General features: G+C 43.4%; 1 long non-coding RNA gene across 2 annotated transcripts in view; it reads right to left on the bottom strand.

Annotated features, from left to right (window-relative positions):
- Positions 1-12,001, bottom strand: part of LOC147379338 (uncharacterized) — a 173,027-nt gene that overhangs the window by 109,505 nt on the left and 51,521 nt on the right. The window contains exon 1 of one of the 2 annotated variants that reach the window (XR_015160513.1): positions 919-11,720. The exons of the other annotated variant lie outside the window; for it this stretch is intronic. This is a non-coding gene — a long non-coding RNA (uncharacterized LOC147379338). Of the gene's footprint in view, positions 1-918; positions 11,721-12,001 lie in introns of those variants that run through there. 2 annotated transcript variants of the gene reach the window in all.

Genomic DNA, 12,001 nt, shown 5'->3' with positions numbered 1-12,001 from the left:
ATCCTGTAAGAGGTGGTTGCAGGTTAAAGTGGTCCAGAGTTGGAATGAGTCTTGCAGAACTTCATCCATTCATTCGTAGACATTTTGAGTACTGCTTTGTGCAAGGAGAAGTTACAGAGAAAAAAGGAGACACCTGCTCTTATACATAAAAATCAAATACCTGGCCAACTCCTTTACCAGCTGTCTGTCTCTTGCTGTAAACTCTTCTATTCAAAAAATATTTTACTAAGATGCTTAACAATTCTGCTTTATATATTGACATATTGATATAACGTTTAATTGTATTACAGTTCCTATCTTTTAATGACTAACATCTATTTTTATTAGGTCTTCCCTGATGGCTTAGTCAGTGAAGAGTCTACCTGCAATGCTGGAGACCTGGGTTCAATCCCTGGGTCGGAAAGATCCCCTAGAGAGGGAAATGGCAACCCACTCCAGTGTTCTTGCCTGGAGAATTCCATAGACAGAGGAGCGTGGCGGGCTACAGTCCATGGGGTCACAAAGAGTCGGACATGACTGAGTTACTAACACTTTCACTTTCTATTTTTATTAATCTGTTTTCTATCCTAACTTACTTTGATTGCTACTTTTATGTTCAAGTATTTTAAAATAGATTACACGTATGGAAGTGTTAAGTGTTAGTTGCTCAAGTGAATAAAAAATGAGAACTAAAGAACTAGTACATTTCTTTAAAATAAAGAGACTATTTCTGCATGTGCAAAATAATATTACCACATTTAACAAATGTCACAATGCTCTTATATTAGCCAATATAAAATCTATATTCAAATTTCCTCATTTGACAGTAAAATGTTCTTTGCAGCCAACTGTCTTTTTAAATCTATACCTTAAAACTCCCAGCAGATCAACACCTCCCATCACACACACACACACACACACACACACACACACACTTACGAATGTTTAAGTCCTTGTCGTTCTTCAGACTATAGACATGTGTTGATACTCTGAACTTCGTCCCTCCCTTGTCATCCTTTCCTGGGTCATCCTCCCTCTGACCCAGCACTTCCTGCTCAGCCTCCCCAGAACAGCATAGAAGATGCAGGTGGTCAGTCTTATAATTAAAAACACGTTTCTGAACACACTGTTCCAGAGAAGCTTTTTCTGCTCCAAACCCGTTTAGGACTTGGACCACTTTAGCTATTCTAACAGCTCTCAAAGAAGCGCTTGTACAATTCGGAAGAAAACTTCCCTTGATTTTTGGCCGAAATTCTGTTCTCAAGGAAGCACACAGGAAGGACAAACAGCTCCCACTAGTATTGGCACAGACGAACAGAGCAGGGCAAGTGTCCCCAGAGAGCCTGGGCCTGCTTTCAGTCCTGACCCTCTGTGATCCCTTCTGGTTTCTAGAACACACCACAGATAAAGTTGGCATACATGAATATTTTCAGCCATTGAGAATATCAATGTGAAAGCTGAAATCACGCAGTCGAGAAGGACACTCACACATACACACACACACACACACACACACACACTCATACTGACACTCTCAAGAACCAAAAATTTGATTGTTGGTGAGGACCGTGCAACATTTTCTCATTTTCTTTTTCCATGTACCAGAAGATGTCTTGTGGAACATTTTATCATAAAAAGCAGTCTTTATATCTTTATATTACCTAGCTCTATTTTTGTTACTGTTGTTTAGTCCCTTTGTCATGTTTGACTCTTTGGGACCCCATGAACTGTAGCCTACCGGGCTCCTCTGTCCATGGGATTCTCTAGGCAAGAATACTGGAGTGGACCATGGATTGAACCCGGGTCTCCTGCATTGGCAGATGGATTCTTTACCACTGAGCCACCAGGGAAGCCCACCTAGCACTATTAGCAACCACTTAATTCACAGGATCCAACCCGAAATCTTTTATCCCTTCAGAAAGTAATACAGAGCCAGCTTCTCCAAGAACTCATTTGGTTGCAGTTATGCCCTATTAGGTGAGGTGGAGTGTTGGTAGATGTGGAGGTAAGGAGCGAGGAGAGAAGCAGGGAGTGGTTATAATGCCAAAAGGAAATCCTTCACTGACTCAGGGCTATGTGATCATTAGAGCAGGATCCCTATGGAGACGTATTCCAAACAGTCTATGTTTTCAAGTCACGAGGCTTTCTAAATACTTCCTGAAGCAATACCATTTTTCAGAACTCCTTTTTCTTGTAGGTATGCTCTTTCATGTCAATGTCAGCCTCATTCTCCAAGGTGAGGTGTTGTCAGTGGTGTTCTATAGGATGGTAAGGGCTTTAGCAAGTTAAGAACCCCCTCTAGCCTATAGGCCCAGCACATTTGTGCAAACTAGAAAGAGGCACTTCCTTTGACAAGAATGAATAAAAAAAAAAAAATGACCCCTCTGGGCATATGCAGCTCCTCCTGAGAAGTGGCTGGGCAACAGAAGCACCTGCACACAAAGGAAAAGGCCTCTCTTCTTGGTAGATGGACCCCACCTTGCAGGGCTGCTGAACCAAAGGGGGCAGGGTCTCAGCCCCAACCCTCCTCATGGCTTGAGGACTCTACATGGCCCACACAGCCTTGCCTGGCTGTCCTACCCCTCCCAGTTCCTAACCAAATCCCTGAAGGTGCTGGCCTCTGTATAAATTTGCATTTTAACATGCTGTTCAATTCTCTCTTTAGGTACTTTCTTAGCATCTTTAGAGCATTTTCATTGCCAGGTGGTGCTAATGGTAAAGAATCAGCCTGCCAATGAAGGAGATGTAAGAAACACAGGTTTGATTCCTGGGTCAGGAAGATCTCCTGGAGAAGGACACGGCAACCCACTCCAGTATTCTCACCTGGAGAATCCCATGGATAGAGGACCCTGGTGGGCTACAGTCCATGGGATTGCAAAGAGTCAGACACACTGAAGCAACTTTGCACGCACATCCATGGCTGTATCTGCCTGAAGCTTCAAAAGTATTCACCAAAACAAGAAAGATGGAAAGAAAATGAGATCCTAGGTGGGGAAGCAAGAAGGTTGGAGGAGAGGAGCCCTCTGCACTCATTACAAGAGAAAATGGAAAATGTTCCATTTCTGCTCCAGTCAAAGACCTTGAGACAGATGATACTTTATAGGTACAATTCACCTCAGAAACACAACTCTGCTAGTACATGTATTTCTGAGGTGAACATCAATAATACAAACTGCACCTTTGAAGACCTGGCTAATAAAATGCACCTGTAAGCACTGCAGAGACCTGGCCTCACACCTGAAAACATCCCTTTCACACATTCTGTATCTAAAATATAAATGCATTGTTTGTTCCTGACTCATATGTTAACTTATCATGACTTTAAATAAGCAAGTGGATATTCATATAAAATAGATAACTAATGAGAACCTACTGTATAGCACAGGGAACTCAACTCAATTTTATGTGGTGACCTAAATGGGAAAGAAAGCCAAAAAAGAGGGGATATATGTATACATGGTTTGCTAGGTGCCTCTAGTCGTAAAAAATCCACTTGACAATGCAGGGTTCCCCAGAGAAGGAAATGGCAACTCACTCCAGTGTTCTTGCCTGGAGAATTCCATGGATGGAGAAGCCTGGAGGGCTACAGTCCAAGGGGTTACAAAGAGTTGGACATGACTGAGCATGCACACACATACACACACACACACACACACACACACAAATGTATACATATAGCTGATTCACTTTGTTGTACAATAGAAACTAAAACATCATTGAAAAGCAATACTCCAACAAAAATTTTAAGAAAAAAAGAGTAAAACAAAAAGTAGATGTTAAGTCTTTCAGTCTTTTATTATACTAAATCTAGAAGATCCCTCTGATATGTTCAAATCTAATTCTCTGGTAGGTAGAAACAACCTAACTAAATCTCCTCTCTCTTATGTTTTAACGGAGATGATTATACAAGGATTTATATTCCAGGCTGTAAAATTATAACCAACATACTATAATCACTTCAAAGTGTGCAAATGTTTAAATCATTTACACAATGACACGAGACAAGGAATTAATCCTTGTAGAAAAAAATGAAAGTGAAGTTGCTCAGTCGTGTCCAACTCTTTCCAACCCCATAGACTGTAGCCTACCAGGTTCCACCATCCGTGGGATTTTCCAGGCAAGAATACTGGAGTGGGTTGCTATTCCTTCTCCAGGAGATCTTCCAGACCCAGGGACTGAACCCGGGTCTCCCGCATTGTAGGCAGACTCTTTACTGTCTGAACCACCAGGGAATTCTCTGTAGAAAAAAAAATGTTAACAATTGAAATCGTGTATTATCCTGTACTTTTGGGAGATTTTCTGAGAAGTTTCACAGAAGGGAAGTTTTTTGGATAAAACTGTGTGCTAAATAGCTTCAGTAGTGTCTGACTCTTTGCAACCCCTTGGACTGTAGCCCACCAGTCACCTCTGTCCATGGGATTCTCCAAGCATACTATATTCTCTAAGAATACCAGAATGGTTTCCATGCCCTCCTCCAGGAGATCTTCCAATCCAGGGTTGAATCCATGTCTCTTAACATCTTCTGCATTGGCAAGCAGGTTCTTTATCACTAGAACCATCTGGGTAGCTCTTAATGAAATTGACCCCCACCAAAAATCTAACCTCAAACCTTTCTTAATACAGAAATGAAAAATCCTGTATCTTCATTCCTTTTTTACTTCTTAAATCTAGTGCCTGGTGCTAATGCTAAGGACACAAATACACAGTTACTGAGTCAGGGAAATAAAAGTTTATTTCCTAAGTCTAACTCAAGAATTTCACTGCTTGAAGCCTGCATTATTTGGACTCTTAAGTCCCAAGTCCATAACGTACTTTTCTGTAATTTGGAGTACAAGGGGCTGAGAATAACAGGAAGAAACTCAAAATCCATTAAAGGTCCCCAATTATTGGGTATGGCTTTCCCCTGTCTACAGTGATACCCTAAACCACCCTGATAACTTATCTGATGGTAATGATTCCAAGGAGCTGTGGACGTTTAAGGATAAAATGCCACCTATGACAAACCCTGCCTCAGGATTTAAGAAACTCCAATACTACAGGGACCAGATAGAAGTATGAGTGGAGCCAAGGGAGTATTTGCCTGTTAAATATGTACAACTCTTTTATATTTTCCCAAGGAAATACATTCTCCATTTTTCTCAAAACATGAAATGGTATCGGCATGGCCTGGCATTTGTCTCTCCATGATTGACAGTGACATGAACAGCTGAGAAATACATTTCTATAGCTGTGTGTTTAGTCACTCAGTCGTGTCTGACTCTCTGCAACCCCGGAGACTGTAGCCCGCCAGGCTCCTCTGTCCATGGGATTCTCCAGGCAAGAATACTGGAATTGGTTGCCATGCCATACTCCAGGGGATCTTTCCAACCCAGGGATCAAACCCAGGTCTCCTTCACTGCAGGTGGATTCTTCACTATCTGAGCCACCGGGGATGATGACAGTGACATGAACAGCTGGGAGATATTTCCAATGCTAAAAGGGGGAAAAAACGTAGTGGTGTGATGATTGGCAGCTGTTACTCAGCCTCGGTGCTAGAGAGAAAGGGAGTGATGGAATCCATGCTGTCCTGGAAAGCTAATGTCTGCCTAATAGGAGCAGCTGCTTTTCAGCCCTGGACATTGTTACTGCATGAAAGTGAAAGTGAAAATCGCTCAGTAAAATCGCTCAGTAGTGTCCCACTCCGGAGAAGGCAATGGCACCCCACTCCAGTGCTCTTGCCTGGAAAATCCCATGGACAGAGGAGCCTGGAGGGCTGAAGTCCATGGGGTCGCTGAGGGTCGGACACGACTGAGCGACTTCACTTTCACTTTTCACTTTCCTGCATTGGAGAAGAAAATGGCAACCCACTCCAGTGTTCTTGCCTGGAGAATCCCAGGGACGGGGGAGCCTGGTGGGCTGCCGTCAATTGGGTCGCACAGAGTCAAACACGACTGAAGCAACTTGGCAGCACTGTCCCACTCTTTGCGACCCCATGGACTGTAGCCTGCCAGGCTCCTCTGTCCATGGAATTCTCCAGGCAAGAATACTGGAGTGGGGAGCTGTTCCCTTCTCTTTTCAAAAGAAGATGGTACCCCAGATTTTTAGGTAAAATCTCCCAATTTTAAAATGCTAGCTGAACCTTCTTAAATTGGGCAAGTCAAGAAAAACACCCAAGGCTTTTCTTTTTGAAACCTGTGGTCCATACCATGCATCTCAGATTAAAGGGATTCCAGATGGTCTTGGAATTTTTGAGGACCTAGAAATCGGTAAGCAATGTGCATCCCAATGTAGAAGAATTTGCTTTCATGGAAAAGGTCAGTTTTAATTCCAATCCCAAAGAAAGGCAATGCCAAAGAATGCTCAATTGCATACCGCACAATTGCACTCATTTCACACACTAGTAAAGTAATGCTCGAAATTCTCCAAGCCAGGCTTCAGAAACACGTGAACCATGAACTTCCAGATGTTCAAGCTGGTTTTACAAAAGGCAGAGGAACCAGAGATCAAATTGCCAACATCTGCTGGATCATGGAAAAAGCAAGAGAGTTCCAGAAAAACATCTATTTCTGCTTTATTGACTATGCCAAAGCCTTTGACTGTGTGGATCACAATAAACTGTGGAAAATTCTGAAAGAGATGGGAATACCAGACCACCTGACCTGCCTCTTGAGAAATTTGTATGTAGGTCAGGAAGCAACAGTTAGAACTGGACACGGAACAACAGACTGGTTCCAAATAGGGAAAGGAGTACGTCAAGGCTGTATATTGTCACCCTGTTTATTTAACTTCTATGTAGAGTACATCACGAGAAACCCTGGGCTGGATTAAGCACAAGCTGGAATCAAGATTGCTAGGAGAAATATCAATAACCTCAGATACGCAGATGACACCACCCTTATGGCAGAAAGTGAAGAGGAACTAAAGAGCCTCTTGATGAAAGTGAAAGAGGAGAGTAAAAAAGTTGGCTTAAAGCTCAACATTCAGAAAACGAAGATCATGGCATCTGGTCCCATCACTTCATGGGAAATAGTTGGGGAAACAGTGGAAATAGTGTCAGACTTTATTTTTTTGGGCTCCAAAATCACTGCAGATGGTGACTGCACCCATGAAATTAAAAGACACCTAATCCTTGGAAGAAAAGTTATGACCAACCTAGATAGCATATTGAAAAGCAGAGACATTCCTTTGCCAACAAAGGTCCATCTAGTCAAGGCTATGGTTTTTCCAGTGGTCATGTATGGATGTGAGAGTTGGACTGTGAAGAAAGCTGAGCACCTAAGAATTGACGCTTTTGAACTGTGGTGTTGGAGAAGACTCTTGAGAGTCTCTTGGACTTCAAGGAGATCCAACCAGTCCATTCTGAACAGATCAGCCCTGGGTGTTCTCTGGAAGGAATGATGCTAAAGCTGAAACTCCAGTCTTTTGGCCACCTCATGCGAAGAGTTGACTCATTGGAAAAGACTCTGATGCTGGGAGGGATTTGGGGCAGGAGGAAAAGGGGACAACAGAGGGTGAGATAGCTGGATGGCATCACAGACTTGATGGACGTGAGTTCGGGTGAACTCCGGGAGATGGTGATGGACAGGGAGGCCTGGCGTGCTGTGATTCATGGGGTCACAAAGAGTCTGACACGATTGAGCGACTGAACTGAACTGAACTGATGATGCAAAGCAGATCACATTTTAATCTCCTGCCTATTTAAGGCATGGAGTTACCCCTCCCAAGTGTCTGTGATTCTCTAAATTAGGGTTTGCAGCTTTATTTCAGCATTTGACATCTATTCCCTGAACTTGGTGAGGACATGCCCTGTTTTGGCTGTGTACTTCCATGCTGGATATGTATTTCTATCTACAGATCATGTGGTAAGGAAATTCCTTAGTGTTTCTCCACTGGATCATGAATTCTGTATTGCTACCTGAGCTCCTAGAAAACAGAGTAGGTGCACTTAAGGACTACATGCATTTTCAGGTGGGTTAGTTGCCCATTAAGATCTGGCTGAGGCCGAGAACCCAAACCATTGATTTCCGACATGCACCTTTATGCTGTTTCCAGTACATAAAATGTTCCAGACAAACATCCACAATTTTATTAGCTTAAGCTTCAGGCATAAATCCATTCTCTGTCTCCCACCTGTAAGAGATGGGCTAGACACCTTGGGAAAACCCTATGTCCCCTGAATAGGAGGCCTAGATTCTAGAGGAGGCTGCTCCAAGCATTCATGGATTCTCGTTGTTTCTTCCACAAAATAAACTCCTCTAGACTTCACTTAACTGCCCCAGGTGTGTTAGAGCAAAGAGAAATGAAATAGCTTAAATAGAAAATGTTTCTTCCTTAAATCTTGGTTTGGTCCAAGTTGGACATTGAATTCCTCTTCCTTTGAGGCACACTTCTTTGGCTCATTTGACCTTCCTAAGATGGCCATATCTCTAAAGCAGCATATCTCACAAATTGCAGTTTTGGAACATCTGCAAACTCTTCTTTATCTCTCTTACTTTTTCCCTCTACCTCCCCACTCCCTCTTTTGCTTCCATATGGCATATCTCCGAATTGCCCATAATAAAATAGCAGTAATTCTTTTTTGTTTAAAAAAAAAAAGAGGTGGGGGGGGAGTATGGTTGCTTTACAATGATGTGTTAGTTCCTGTTATACAATGACATAAATCAGCTATATGTATACATACATCCCCTCCTTCTTGGACCTCCCTTCCAAGGGAGGTGTGACCTCCCTTTCAAGGGATGGGGGGAACCCCATCCCACCTGTCTAGGTCATTACAGAGCATCAAGCTGAGCTTCCTGTGCTTTATAGCAGGTTCCCACTAGCTGCCTATTTTACGCATGGTAGTGTGTATATGTCAGTCCCAATCTACCAGTTTATCCCGACCCTCCCTCCCTTCCACTGTGTCCACACATCCATCCTCTGTGTCTGCGCCGCTATTGCTGCCCTGTAAATAGGTCCATCTGTACCATTTTTCTAGATTTCACAAACATGTGTTAATCTAATGTCACTGATTTATCCTAAATCATACAACAAGCTCAGAGATGAAACTAATAGTGTCCAACTTTCTGTCACCTTTAGCCAATATAAGATTTCTCTGTCCTTACCAAGGAAGATATCACTTTCAGTTAAAAACTGATCCCAAAGTTTCAACCTTTTAAGCCACAAATTCAATATAGACAATTTAAACCTGAACTCTTTCTCTTTCAGTGACCTATTTCCCATTTCCTTTAAGGATTAATCTCCAAGTTCCAAAGGGAATTCTTAATTGTATAAGCTGATCCTGGGGAAGACAAACCAAAGTAACACAGAAATAAGCCTCACAATGTTATGCCTTTATTGAAAGTGCTGGCATTGGACATCAGTCCTGCACATATTGGACTTTTGATATGTCTTAAAGATACTCTTTACACATATGATTCCTATCTAGAAAGGAAGGGGCTCATAGGCCTGATTCAGAGCCATTGTTTACGCGCAGGTCCAGAGATTTCCTAAGGGTTGTCAGGCGACAACATTTAGCTCTCTTCAGAAGGAGGGGCCCACATGCTTGTCTGAGTGAGAACATCTGTGCTGGAGGCAGGAACAAGCTACTCCAGGGGTGCTGCCCAATCTGTCACTGGAGAGGAAGTGAAGGCAGGTGCAACAATGCAGCACTTACTGTTTGATACACAGATGCTGGTCTCTCGCCTGTGTGAAGCTGCTCCCTGGTGTCAAAGGAAGAGGAACAGCTCCTGCAGAACTCAACCTTTAAGTGATTCTCCAACACAACTCATCAGCAAGTCTTCCTCTGCCAGATAGACCTGGTTTCATGGTGACCACGTAGGTCAATCCTTTGGTTAATCAGAAAACAGTTAAGCCATTTGTACTGATAGAGCAGGCATCGCGCCAGCTGAAACATTCTTACACAACCCAACCACTTGGGATGATTTGTACATCTTGGAAGCAAGCACAATAAGCAGCTTAAGATACTTGGAGCTGAGAAATGAAAACAAAGGATGTGGTCTCTCTGTGGCTCCCTGACCTCAGGGATCTGTGCGGTTTCCACGATTATAAATTATCCTAAAAGAAATTGAGTTTTTAGGTGGGGAGAAATGATTCTCGGCAGCAGGATTCCAGTGAGTAAATTGCCAGGTCCAAAGGTCAGAGAGTCATTCTGGTCATGTTCCTTTTTAAATGTCGTTGTTGTTATGGTTCTTCTTCCTTCTGTAAGTCACCTTTTGGTTTGGCAAAGATGAGCTGCAGACTGTGGACTCTCAAGGAAGTAAGATCTGGGTCTCCCAGCTGTGTTGCTGTAAACGATTCAAGAAGAGCACACATGACCTCCACGGGCGACTTCGCCTTAGCGAAGTTCACTCTCTTCTCCCCACAGGGTGGGTCCAGCTGAATGGACTCTTTCTGCTTCGGCTGATAAGAAAGTATGCTTCCTGTTTAAAGTTTCAGCAGCATCTGAGAACTGTGGTGCTTCCCCCACTGATCTGAATCTCCTGCTCTGCTCTTTTTGAAGTCCGTCTTTGGCTAAAGAGCTCCTCTTGACCTCCTCAGTCTCACCATGTGTGTGCATGCTAAGTCTCTCAGTTGTGTCTGACTCTTTGCACCTCCACAGATTGTAGCCCACCAGGCTCTTCTGTCCATGGGATTCTCCAGGCAAGAATACTGGAGTGTGTTGCCATGCCCTCCTTCAGGAGATCTTCCCAACCCAGGGATTGAACCCAGGTTTCCTGCATTGCAGGCAGATTCTTTACCATCTGAGCCACCAGGGAAGATCCAGTCTCACCACGGAGGAAAGGAAGGGACCTGCCTGAGTAGGACCCTCTGTCCTTTCTCTCCAACACCAAGCTAAATATCCCTTGAAAACATCAGAACTAAGAAGTATGTTGCTTTCTCCACCTAACTGTAGATTATTATCTTAACTATTTTTACAGCAACACACATTTGCCACAAAGCTATTGTATCACTACATATAATCTATTCTTCTTATAATGATCATGTCACTTTTTTCCTATGTCCAGTATTGAATTTCTTTCTCATGTGTAGAGAATCCTCCTGATGAGTGTGGGTGGGAGGCAGAGACCTACTTTCAGAAAAAAACCTGGAAAATGATTTCTTCAGTGTTTGTTGAAGCCAGGGCACAGGTGTGTGCCAATGAGATGCTGACTGGGGGAATAAAACAATATATTCATCAGGCTAGGGTAGCAAGCCCTGAAGTCAGCATCCAACATGCTGAATATCAGTGGTATAGCCTCTGAGTATGTGCCTCGAAATGGCTGCATCAGTGTTTACCTGAGACCTGGTCTGCTTGGCTTGATGTTGGACAGTGGATAGTAGAGTCTTCTTAGCGAAAGCCTTCAAGCCCATGCCCATGTATGCTCAGTCGCTTAGTCATGTCTGACTCTTTGTGACCCTATAGACTATAGCCCACAGGCTCCTCTGTCCATGGAATTTTTCAGGCAAGAATCCTGAAGCCAGTGGCCATTTCCTTCTCCAGGGGATCTTCCCAGCCTAGGGATTGAACCTGCATCTCCTTCATTAGCAGGCAGATTCTTTACCATTGAGCTACCTGGGAAGCCCACTTGGGGATAAGTCTATCTCTGCTTAAATAAACTAAAAATCCTGAGTCACAGTATTAGCCCTTTCCCAGCTTTTCTTTTTCTCTCTCATCTCCCTTCCTCTCCTCTCCTCTTTCACTCCCTCACCTTCTCTGGCCTCTCTTTTTTCCTCATTTCATTCCTCTTTTCTCCCCTGCCCCCTCCTCTTCTCCTCCTTCAGGCCTTCCCTGCCCCATTTCCCTCCCTCTCCCCTTCCACTCTGTAAATGGGAAGAGCACACTTTGACTCCAAGTTGGATCTGTTTCTTTAACTTTTGCCTTCAGTAGCTTTTGTTATTATAATCGCTAAGAGGATGCTGTCTATAGCTGTAAGCATACATAATGGCCTGGCACAAGGAACACTGCACCTAGTCTGAACCTTAAAGTGCTTTTGTTCAGCCCACAGGGAGACATTCTGACCCTGCCCACCTGTGAATGGCTGCAGAAGAGAAGAAATTAACACAC

Source organism: Bos grunniens, chromosome 1 (assembly GCF_055505025.1).
Source record: "Bos grunniens cultivar Pamir isolate PY7600 chromosome 1, Bosgru_T2T1.0, whole genome shotgun sequence".
Taxonomy (NCBI): Eukaryota; Metazoa; Chordata; class Mammalia; order Artiodactyla; family Bovidae; genus Bos; species Bos grunniens.
Note: the sequence above shows the minus strand (reverse complement) of the source record. Positions and strands in the feature narration are given on the sequence as shown.